Source organism: Capra hircus, chromosome 4, assembly GCF_001704415.2.
Source record: "Capra hircus breed San Clemente chromosome 4, ASM170441v1, whole genome shotgun sequence".
NCBI lineage: Eukaryota > Metazoa > Chordata > Mammalia > Artiodactyla > Bovidae > Capra > Capra hircus.
In genome coordinates, this window is record NC_030811.1 from 90,135,420 (window position 1) to 90,147,631 (window position 12,212).

General features: G+C 39.8%; 1 protein-coding gene across 1 annotated transcript in view; it reads right to left on the reverse strand.

Moving 5' to 3' along the window:
• DNAH11 (dynein axonemal heavy chain 11) overlaps positions 1–12,212 on the reverse strand; it is a 354,965-nt gene that overhangs the window by 260,320 nt on the left and 82,433 nt on the right. The gene's annotated exons all lie outside the window — the stretch shown is intronic.

Below are 12,212 nucleotides of genomic sequence, written 5' to 3' on the forward strand. Positions count from 1 at the left end.
ACAAAGATCTGCATTTGTTCTGCTAGAGGTCAGTTCAGAGATGAAAGCCCAGTTGGCCTCCATATAGAACATGAGAACCAGTAAGCCTTCTCCATCTGGTCATATCAGACCAGACTGGGACCGGCCTCTCCACCTAAAAGGGCTGGTGAGGAGGAAAGGAGAGGAAGACGCGTGTTCTGCAGGCTCTCAGTCAGGCAAGCCACTCTACCTCCTCTGGGGTAGACTGAATAAAGGGCAGAGTGAACCACAGGAAGTATCAGGAGTGGGAACAAGTACTCCCTCCTTCCACGTGGCACAACTAAAAGCTGCAAAGGAGAACACAGTTTGGTGAATCCTCAAGAAGTTAACATAGGGACTTCCCTGTGGCCCAGTGTTCAAGCATCTGTCTGCCAAAGCAGAGGACACGGATTCAATTCCTGGTCTAGCAAGATCCCACAGGCTGCAGAGCAACCAGATCCATGAGCCGCAGTGACTGAGCCCACGCTCCACAACAAGAGAAGCCACCGCAAGGAGCAGCCCATGTGTGGCAACTAGAGAGCAAGCCCCCACTTGCCTCCACTAGAGAAAGCCCACATTCAGCAATCAAGTTCCAGCACAAAAATGAATACATAATATTAGAAAAAGAATAAATAAAAGGTTAACATAGACTTGCCATAAGACCCAGAATTTCACTACTAGGTATATACCCCAAGCTACCGAAAACAAGTACTCAAAATTCCTGTACAAAAATACTCATAGCAGTATTATTCACAAAAGGTGAAATGAACCCAGATGTCCACTGACGGACGACAGACACACTGTGGCAAATCCATACAATGGAATACTGCTCAGGCATCAAAAGCAGTGAAGCAACTGGCGCATGCTACAACATGGATGAAGCTTGTCAAAAATGTCATGCCGTCAGGAGGTGGCGGGAGGAGCAGGCAAGGGAAGGCAGTGGCTTCTTGGTGGGTGCGGGGCTCTGTATCACGGTGATAAAATAATTTGGAACTAGGCAGAGGTAACAGATGCACAACACAGAGAATGTACAAAATGCCAATGAATCATACATTTTAAAATGCCTAATTTTGTATTGTTTGAATTTCATCTCAATAATAAAAAAATTAATAAAAACCAGAAGATGTTTTTAAGCCACAGAACGTTTCTTAGCACATAGCATTACAGCCATCTCTGCAATGAGATTTTCTTGAAATACAGTTGAACCAGACTTGATAACTATCCCAACAGCAGCTCCTAGGAACAACAGCAACCTGCCTAAATTTCCCACATGATAAGACCACTATCAATATTGGGAAGGAACTCAAGGGTGATTTAATCTCTGAAGCTTTTAGCCTTGACATTTTTGCTGAATTCGCTGTTTTAGTATTGAAGAAAATCACAACAAGGAATCTCCCCAGTTGAAAACAGTTTCTGCGGCTCTCACTTTCCGTGTAGACAGAGTGGTAGCTGATGATCATTGCTTGGATTATGAGTTACCGCATCCCTGCACATAACCCAGAGGACGTTTACACACGGTCTCTCCAATCACCTCACAGTTTGCTGTCACAGCTGAAGTGGCCAGCAAGTGCACAGATGTTTAATGGCTTCTACTGCAGAATGGGCCTAAATGATATTCAGGTGCGAAGCGGCAGGATAAACGAGACCTCGACTATCAGACACCCTCACACATCACTGCTTTGGCCAGGAAAGCGTTTCACAAGAACTGCTAATCCTGCAGTCATTCAGTGGGTGACCAGGACATGCAAACCCCGCAGCTTGCTGTTCTCCTGTGACTTATACCTGGCATGCTGGAAGTTAGATAGTTTCCTATCCTGCCCTCCACTTCAAGCTTCTGGGAGAAACACAACCATTTTCTTAATTAACATGCATGCTGTTGCCCTCAAATTAGTTCCATTTCTTTGTACTTGTTAACACAAAATTTAAATTCCTTTTTGCTAGTTGGGTCTTTGGAAAGATCTTTGATTTTACAATTAAAAAAAAAACTGATGCCTCCCTCTTTTTACCTCACTAAGAAGAAACAGAATGGATATGAACATTTCAAATCATGAAATTCAATAATTTGATCATATCTTGAACAGGTTTCTAAAAGGTTAGTGACAAAAACTGAAATGCTGTTTCACTGATTTACAGTAAATCAGGTGCATCCACCCACTGGGGGGTAGGTACTCAGGCAGGTCCTGCTTAGGACAGTACTGCAGGATTGTAAGAACAACTGTGCCACCTCTACAGTCCATGGGTAAACATGCAAGTGTGCTCTGGCCTTGAAAAATTTTTGTTAAAATATTAAAATCCCTCTCACTCTTGGTTACAGAAGCACAGGGAAATAAAAAACTGTAAATAAATATTTAGTATACTAACTGAAAATACTAAAAAAGTAAACATTGTTTTAGTTCTTTATAGGAAATTTATCAGGAGGAGTTCAAACAGCACTTGCCTCCTGCTTCTCTTCTTATAACTTCAGATACCAAATGAGCATCTTTCCCGTGCTTTGTGTAAGCTTCATGTTCCTTTGGACGTCTGGATCAGCTGCCAACATTTCATTCTTTGCAGCCTGTGTCCTGTTATTTCTAAGAGTTTCTTTAATGTGGATTTTTTTTTTGGGGGGGCTATCACTACCTTTGGGACATCTTCCTCCTTTTTATCTCAACCACTGTTTACATTTGTTTTGACAAGTTCATTTTCACTATAGTCCTCTGGCTGCATATCTAGAATCTTTCAAAAGGTGATGTCATTTCTACATTCAGCTTTTTCGTCCATAACTACATTTATGATTCAAATTTCACTTTAGTGTTAGCAATTTTCACTTCTTTGCTACACTTTCAACTTCATCACTAATTCTCTCTTTTGATGGTGTATTTTAATAAAATAGCAGGTGGGTTCTTCTCTGGGGACAAATTTGTAGCACACTATGGTCTCTGCTGACTACATGAGAACTGAACAGCAAATGTGTGATGGCCAACCACAGACAGACTTTGAAAAGTGTGACATTACCGATCATGTGTCAAGATGTACATCTGTCATTCACGTGGTGATTTTTGTGGACTGAGGAACCAGCAATTAAGTTTGTGCTTCTCAAGATCGGTCATAGCTAACACACCATAGTATGTGAAATGTGAACCATGTTATTGGGGGGAATGGAGTTATATACTCAATCCTTGATAACTGAAATTAATATTTTTAAGATTTCTGCACAAGGAGAACTGCCTTTTTAAGAATTTTCATTTATCTGTAAATAAAGTAAAAAAAAAAAACTACTCATCTCAGTAATTTTATAATTTAAAATGAAAACTAATACAATGATCAGATCAACAGTCTATGTTCACCTAGAGAACAAAGGGAAGAAAATGAAATTACGCAGCTTCTACACAGCTGTCTATGCATAGTTTCCGTGTATTGCTCTGTACTAACTTCTCTGTATGGCTATCATACATTCTCAAAGCTTTCCCCATTGCTTTCTGCTTATATTTCATTGCATATTTGCCCATCTATGAAAGATGCTGCTGCTGATTAACAGAGATAAAACAGACACAAAGTCTTAATGTCACTCCTGGCATGGTGAACACCTCAGAGTTCACGCATACATAATAATTAACTCATTTATTCATAATGATGGTAATACTCATGATAGTATTTGTGAGAAGTATATAACGTCCAAAATGTAAGCAGTCTTATCTATTGTGAATATTATCCTCTGGAACAAGAGAAAAATGAGTCTATTGCTCTTACATGTACAAAAATTTAAGCCTGCCAAAATGTTGAGTAGTTGGTTATAGTGTTTTATATTTTTAATAATAGTATATAGTACATGGGCACATATCATTGTTTGAAGTCTAAATATGCAAAAAAACTTTTAGGAATAGGTTTAATCAGCTATAGCACTTTCATGCAATGATAACTTCTACAGACATTAAACATCATATTGTAAAAGAATATTTCAATTTTTATTAAATATAATGTTCTGACCTACACAAACACAGAAAAAAAAACCTCACCATAACATTCAAATGTAATGTTAATAATATTCTGATCTTCTATATTTCTCTATTTTTCAAATTTTCAGTAGCAAACATGCAATTATATAATTCAGAAAAACCATATTTGTTGTTGTTCAGTCGCTAAGTCATGTTCAACTCTTTGTGACTCCATGAATTGTAGCATGCCAGACTTCCTTGTCCTTCATTATCTCCCAGAGTTTGTTCAACCTCGTGTCCATTGAGTCAATAATGCCACCCAACCATCTCATTCTCTGTTGCACCCTTCTCCTCTTGCCCTCAGTCTTTCCCAGCAAAGATTATATTAGTTTTTCATAAATTTTGTAAACCATTATAGTTAATATTAGGTATCAGATATTACCTGGTTTGCTTTTACCAAAACTAAAATCATAGTATACATACTATTTTGCCATTTGACTTTGCATTTATTAATATAACTTGGATATAACTATATTATCAATGCTGCTTCTGTATTTCTTCCTAAACATTTTTAGCATGTGTATATAAATGTATATAAGTGTGCTGACAACACAAACTGAGTTTTCAATAACCTTTTAAAATATAATACAGAGAAAAGTAAAAAAAATCATATGTGTATAGCTTAATAAATTTTAGCAAAGTGAAAAAAACTCTGGTAAACACTGAGACAATTAAGAAACTGAATATATCTGTACCCAGAAAACTCCTCATGGCCCATGTCAGTCACTAGTTCCTCCTCTCAAAAATGGACATTACATAATAAAGGTCATATACAACAAACTCACAGCTAACATCATTCTCAACAGTGAAAAGCTGAAAGCATCCCCTCTAAGACCAGGAATAAGAATAGATGTCTACTGTCTTCACTTTTATTCCACATAGTTTTGCAAGTCCTAGCCACGGCAGTCAGAGAAGAAGAAAAATAAACAAATAAAAGGAATCCAAACTGGCAAAGAAGTAAAACTGTCAGATGACGTGACACTATACATAGAAAATCCTAAAGATGCTATCAGAAAACTACTAGAGCATATCAGCGAATTCAGTAAAGGTGCAGGATACAAAATTAAGGGGATCCCATGGTGGTCCAGTAGAGGGGACTCCCAGCTTTTACTACCAAGGGTGTGGGTTCAAACCCTGGCAGGGGAACTAAAATCCTGCAAGCCAAATGGTGCAGCCAAAAAAAGAATTAATACACAGAAATCTCTTGTATTCCTACATATTAATAACAAAATATCAGAAAGAGAAATTAAGGTAACAATCCCCCTTTTTTTTTTTAACCACATCAAAAAGAATAAAATACCTATAAATAAACCTACCTAAAGAGGCAAAAGACCACTACTATGAAAACTATATGACACTGGAGAAAGAAATCAAAGATGACACAAACAGATGGAAAGATATACCATGTTCTTGGATTGGAAGAATCAGTGTTGTCAAAATGACTGTACTACCCATGGCAATCTACAGATTCAGTGCAATCTCTATCAATTTACCAATGGTACTTTTCACAGAACTAGAACAACTTTTGGTTTTTAATTTGTATGGAAACACGTAAGACACAGAATAGCCAAAGCAATGCTGAGAAAGAAAAATGGAGCTGGGGGAAACAGGCCCCTGACTTCAGACTATACTGCAAAGCTAGAGTAGTCAGAACAGTACAGTGCTGGCACAGAAAGAGAAACGTAGAGCAATGGAACCGAACGGGAAGTTCAGAGACAAATCCATGCACCTGTGGTCAACAAATCCATGACAAACAAGGCAAGAATACACAATGGAGAAAAGACAGTCTCTTCAGTAAGTGGTGCTGGGAAAACTGTACAGTTGCATGTGGAAGAATGAAATTAGAACATTCTCTAACACCAGACACAAAAGTAAACTTAAAATGGATCAAAGACGTAAATGTAAGGCTAGTACTATAAAACTCTTAGAGGAAAACATAGGCAGAACATTCCCTGACATAAATCGGAGCAATATCTTTTTGGATCCACCCCCTAGAGTAATAAAAATAAAAACAAAAATAAACAAATGAGACCTAATTAAACTTAAAGACTTTTGCACAGTAAAGGAAACCATCAATAAAACAAAAAGAGAACCCACAGAATGGGAGAAAATGTTGGCAAACAAAGTAAGCCACAAGGGATTAATCTCTAAAATAGACAAACAGCTCATGCAGCTCTATGTTCAAAAAATAATCAAAAAAGGTCAGAAGATCTAAATAGACATTTTCCCAATGAAGATACATGTTCAAAAGGCATATGAAAAGATGCTCAGTATCACTAATTATCAGAGAAATGCAAATCAAAACTATAATGAGCTATAATTTTATACCAGTCAAAATGGCCATCATCAAAAATTCTACAAACAATAAATGCTGGAGAGGGTATAGAGAAAAGAGAAACCTCCTACACTGTTGGTAGGAATGTAAGTTGGTACGACCACTATGAAGAGCTACAGTATGGAGGTACAGTGAAAAAAAAAAAAAAAAACTAAACAGAGAACTACAATACAACTCTGCAACCCCACTCCTGGGCACATACCCTGAGAAAAACATTATTCAAAGAGACACATGGACCCCCAGTGTTCACTGCAACACTATTTACAATAGTCAAGACATGGAAGCAACCTAAATGTCCATCAACAGATGAAAGGATAAAGAAGACCTGGTACATATATACAACACAATATTAAGCAGCCATAAAAAGAAACGAAACTGGGTCAACTGTAGCAATGTGGATGGCCCTAAAGTCTGGCATACAGAGTGAAGTCAGAAAGAAAAAAATCAAATATCATACATTAAGGCATGTATGTAGAATCTAGAAAAATGGTGCAGATGAACCTAGTTGCAGGACAGGAACAGAGACACAGAGAGAACGGACATGTGGCTGCAGGTGGGAAAGGGGAGGGCGGGGTAAACTGGCAGATTAACCCGACACATATACACCACCATATCCACATAGTGGCAACCTGAGAGCCCAGCTCAGGGCTCTGTGATGACCTCGATGGGCGGGACAGGGGAGGGGTGGGAGAAAGGTCTAAGAGGGAGCGGATATATGTACATGTATAGCTGATTCATTTCACTGTTCAGTAGAAACTAACGCAACATTGTAAAGCAATTACACTCCATTTTTATAAAAAAGAAAAGCTAACGTTTTAGAGCCAGAAACCCTGCCCATTGAATTTAAGTTGGAGCTGAAAAACCCGACAGCAAACAAAAGCCAGGATCAGGAGTTTCAGATTCCACAGCAAAGCCTAAGACTTTAGCAGTGGGATCCCAAATTTATAAGACAATTTTGTATCTTGTTACAGTAAGTGGTATTTTAATCCTGCATTATAATGACCCTGATTTTGTTGTGTAACTTATAAACTGGCTGTGGAAGGAATTCCAATAAAAGAGCTCCAACAGAATTCTAAGCAGTGGCAACATATTGGTAAAATGAAAAAAATATATATATGTTATATAACCTGTAGTTAGCAGTATGTTAACCATTTCGCAAGTATGATCAAGGATAATCCCTACTAGATATATAATTTATGACTCTATTTAAAAACTGATTGTCTATTTTCTGGTCATATGCATAAATGCCTAAGTCATCCGAGTACAAGGCCACCTTTATACAGAGGCATCCATTTGAAATGCAACACAGTCCTAAGTTATACTGACAATCCACTTCAGTATGCTTGCCTGGGAAACCCCATGGACAGAGGAGCCTGGTGGGCTACAGTCCATGGGATCACAGAGTTGGACATGACTGCAGTGACTAAGCATGCGTGCATGCATACCAAGTGGAGCTGTTCTCACTGGCAACTTGTATAATAAACTACACTTAGACAAACAGCTTGCTGTTCAGCTGAAGGTAAGTAGAGGTAATGGCAAGGCAGTCAAAACCATGACCATCTTCTGTGTCCGTTCTCTTTTCCCGCCTCTTCCTTTGTTCCCTCCTCAGCGCCAGCCTAAACTCAAGGACAACAGCCTCCCTCCACTGCAGGTACCTACGAGCCCTCCAACCTTCTACCCCCCATAGAAAAGTTGGAACCTTTTTTTATCTCAGCGAAAACTCATTCACTCTTACATGTGGCTAACTAACTACTTGCATCTTCAACCTTTTCACTCTGGATTGTCTAAGACATACTAGTTTATCTTATGTTATTTTTGGCTGTGCCACATGCCTTGCAGGAACTTAGTTCCCTAACCACAGATCAAACCCGTGCTCCCTGTAGTGGAAGCATGGAGGCCTAACCACTGGACTGCCAGCAGAATCCCTCTCTTTACTGTCTCAGGAGGACTAATCCTTGTCAAGAAGGCTGTGACTCACCATTAGTGATTGTTGAGCTGCATCACCCTGATTCCTGAGATTCAGATCCTGAGGCACCTTCACTCCATCACAGAGATAACCAAGCGGAAGCACTATCAAGAAGTATACTGTGCTTGTGGGGATGCAGGGTTTCAGACATTTGCCCCTTGAAGATCCAGAAGTCCTTTTTATTACCTAATACTAAGCCCATTTCTCACAAGCACCTGTCCAAGTGCCAATATTGACAGACTATTAAGGGTATCAGTTGAGTGCCATCTGCCTCATACTGCAATTTGGGGACTTCTCAAAAGACAAGTTGGCAGACTTCTTCTTACATAGATTTGGTCTGATGCCATGAAGGATATTTTTGATGCAAACAATCAACATTTCTGAGTATGTATATTTCCTGATCTTGTCATTTAGAAAATTGTAGCCTCAACTGACATAGCAGTGGCTTTCTGGGAGTCACATTAAAACAGGTAAAAAGAAACAGGCAAAATTAATTCTAACGTGCTTTATTTGACCTAGTATATCCAAAGTATTGTCACCTCAATATATAATTAATAGAAGAGGTACTAATGAGATAGTTTACATTCTTTAAGTCTTTGAAACCAGGTGCATATTTTGCATTTATAGCTTATCTCAGTTTGGATTCTTCATCAGACATACTTGATCTGTCTCTATGTTTCATAAGATATGCAGTTGAGAGAGTAGATTCACACTCAAGTTGTTTCAACTTTATGTTTTCCAATAACTGAATCAAAGATCAACTCTAACACATTGTAGTTAAAAATTCAGTTTCTCAGTTGTCACATCTCAAGTGCCCATTAGCCACATGTGGTCCACGGCTACCTCCGTCATGCAACACAAATGCGGCTGATCACATAGAAAGTGTGTCTTTCTATAGTATAGCTCCAACATGGGGAAGTTTTCACTCATCATCACATAGACAATGAAGGATGAGAAAACATGCCAACTCTTCCAGGACAGAAAGATCTTTCAGGTCATAAGCAACCAGTGGCTAAAAACTGGTTGTCTGCTATTTTTAGACATTGTATTACAACCTGGGAGGGCACCCCAGGGCAACTGATGTTACCCAGGCTGACTTTAACCACTATACTTGCTTTACTTGAAAAATACAAAAGGATGTTTTTCTAAGCAGGAGAAGAATCACAGAATGTTAATACTGAATCATGTGCAACTGCATAATTACTACTCCATGTCCATTAACCCTGCAAGGACACCTCTAAGTTTGTGTTTCCACAAGCAACCACCAGAAACTTCTGACCACTTAAGTTACATGGCACAGCCCTATCCTCAGGCCTTGAGATAATCTATGAGACTGGGAAGTCAGGATGAATTCTAGGAGAAAAATCTTTAAAACCTGACCTTAACCAAACTTACTGAGAGCTAAAAAACCACTGAAGGCATTTTAGATGCACTGATGTCGTCACTCTGACATTCCACCTGAAGTACCTTAAACTGGGCATTTCTGCTTACAGAATGCAGGATGTAGTAATATCAGTCCTCCCCTAGCTGATGTGTCCAGGCTGATCAAATTCCACATCAACTGCAGAAACCCTCACTTGGACCAACACTCTTAAATTGAGTGTAGTGGGCGGAGGAGGGGAACCTGAAGAATTCAAGTCATTCACAAGATGTCAACATGAGTCATCTGCCCACAAAGGCCCACTGCATTGTTATCCTATAAGCTGCAGTTGCCACGTTATGTCCGTCACACTACAGGGAGCACATTCAGGATGTTAGCACAAAAGGCAGAGACGGAAAAGCTGTGTCTGGCGGCCTGAAACTGATTCTAATAGTGAAAGAGAGTGCAGGAAGGCTAGGCCCTTTGGCATAACAGCCATAAGCATTAACTCTTCTACGGTAAGTGACCAAGAGTTGAGATCACACCTTGATTTGGCAGAAACACTGTAGGGAAAGAAGCTGACTGTGGCTCAAGATGACTCAACTCATCCTTAGCACTTTTTCAATCCTCTGCCCCAGCAAGTCACTCGCTGGTGGTACTCACACCTCAGGGGCAGCTAAACCCTTTCCCTAATAAGGACCCTTTCCTAAAAGTGTGATGACATTTGATGTGAAATTGAACTGTTCAAGGTTTAATTCATGGAACAAAAAGATCTCAATGAAGTCAAATTTTGAGCAAATTTGAAATAGTGTACCTCAAATTTCAAAATGTTTCAAAAATTGAATCATTTCAAAGCTGGCAGGTCACGGGAACTGTAGACTGCATTTACCCGGGAGCTACATAGTCAGACAGACCCATTCAGCGAGTAAGCAGAAATATCCTACCTCCTTTTGTTGATATGGTATAGATGGCACCATGGCTGGTACTCATTAGCATGGCTGTGAGCCATTCCGGAGACTCCCTCTGCTGTGACTTTAATATTCAGCTACATTAAAATTTAAGATCTTTTTAATGCCTGGCATTACCAGCCCTACATTAAAGAGTGTTACTAGAACTGAGAAATGCACCTGAGGTTCGGGGGTTTAGAACTTACAATTCAAATGCTGTGAATGAAGCAGACAAGAAGACTTATCTAATCACAGTGATATGAAAGGTAACACTAAAGTACTGAAGTGATACTGTGAAAATAAACAGAATTATTTTAAAGGTACATCTTTTAAGTTTACTTTTTAAAAAATGGAAAACCTCATCCTATAATTTAGGAAGGATATGGAAAAACAGCAGTTGGCATCAGGGATACATATATCTGTGAGCCAACAAGCATGTCTAACGCATGAAGCACTTTTTGATGATTTGAAAGGACACAGAATGGGTGACAAGTATACAGTGAGTCATCTGCTCCTCTAGCACCTGCCTAGGACTTCAATTAAGGACAGAGAGGCACTGGGCACGCACATGCTCTGAAGAGAGCAGACAGGGATTAAGACAAGTTGGTCCCTTCAGGGTTTGACAAGACACATCTCAACAACTTACCATCATCTGCCTTCACACACCCCTTCTGGGAAAGCACAGCAGGGAGGTGGGGAGAGAGAGAGATGGCCATCCTCACACCCGTGAGTTATCAGCCCAGAGGGGGATGCTCTGACTTTTCCTCACTCCTCGTGGGGCTTCAAGGAGGAGGACTGTTTCCCCAACCTCTGCCCTCTAATTTGTCCAGTGAGTGGGGCTGGGGAACCACTCACAGAGTCCATGGGTGCCTGCAGCAGGTGCAGCGGTGACATGCCCCTACTTCGCGCGTCTGTGTAGGTGGGAAGGAGGAACAAGACGTAACAGATGACTGACTACACGGCCAAGGGCGAGAACTAGCAGCACTGAGACGGACGTGGCTCTGCGTGTACACCCATGGGAAGCTCCCCTGTCCTGAGGACTTGCTCCTGTTCCACAAGAGACCCAGATGCGGGTACTGGCTGTCAAGGGGCAAGGTCAACAGCCACTGCTGAACAGAGAAGCAGGGATATGCATTAAGAAAGGGCGATGACTGACAGATGACACCCCTCCCCCGCTCCTGCCCAAAATAAATCGATAGGGAGGAGAAATAACAGATCTCACCTCCAGGTTCTTTATGTAAAATACTGGTCCTGACACAGAGGTGAGCTTGGAATTTTAAACTAGATCTTGCTGAGTTGCTTTGGGTTTCTTTAATTATTAATAAGAAAAAGGGACAGGAGCATTACAATGCCTACCCAAGGTGTTATAAAGGGATCTGCTACTCAGTGTAAAGAGATTTAGCAGGGCACATTTGAGATTAATAATTGTAGAAAAATAGAAATGTCTCATGTCTATATTCTGGGTAAGTAATACTGTTCAATAAAATATCACACATGTGTTTATTATGTTTAAAGAATATAAAAGAAAAGACATATTCTTACTTACAGATTTATGCACCTAATTTACAGAGTTAAAATTCAGAATTCTAAGTATTTCAAATTTTCAAGTGTTTAGGAACATATACCTGGAATA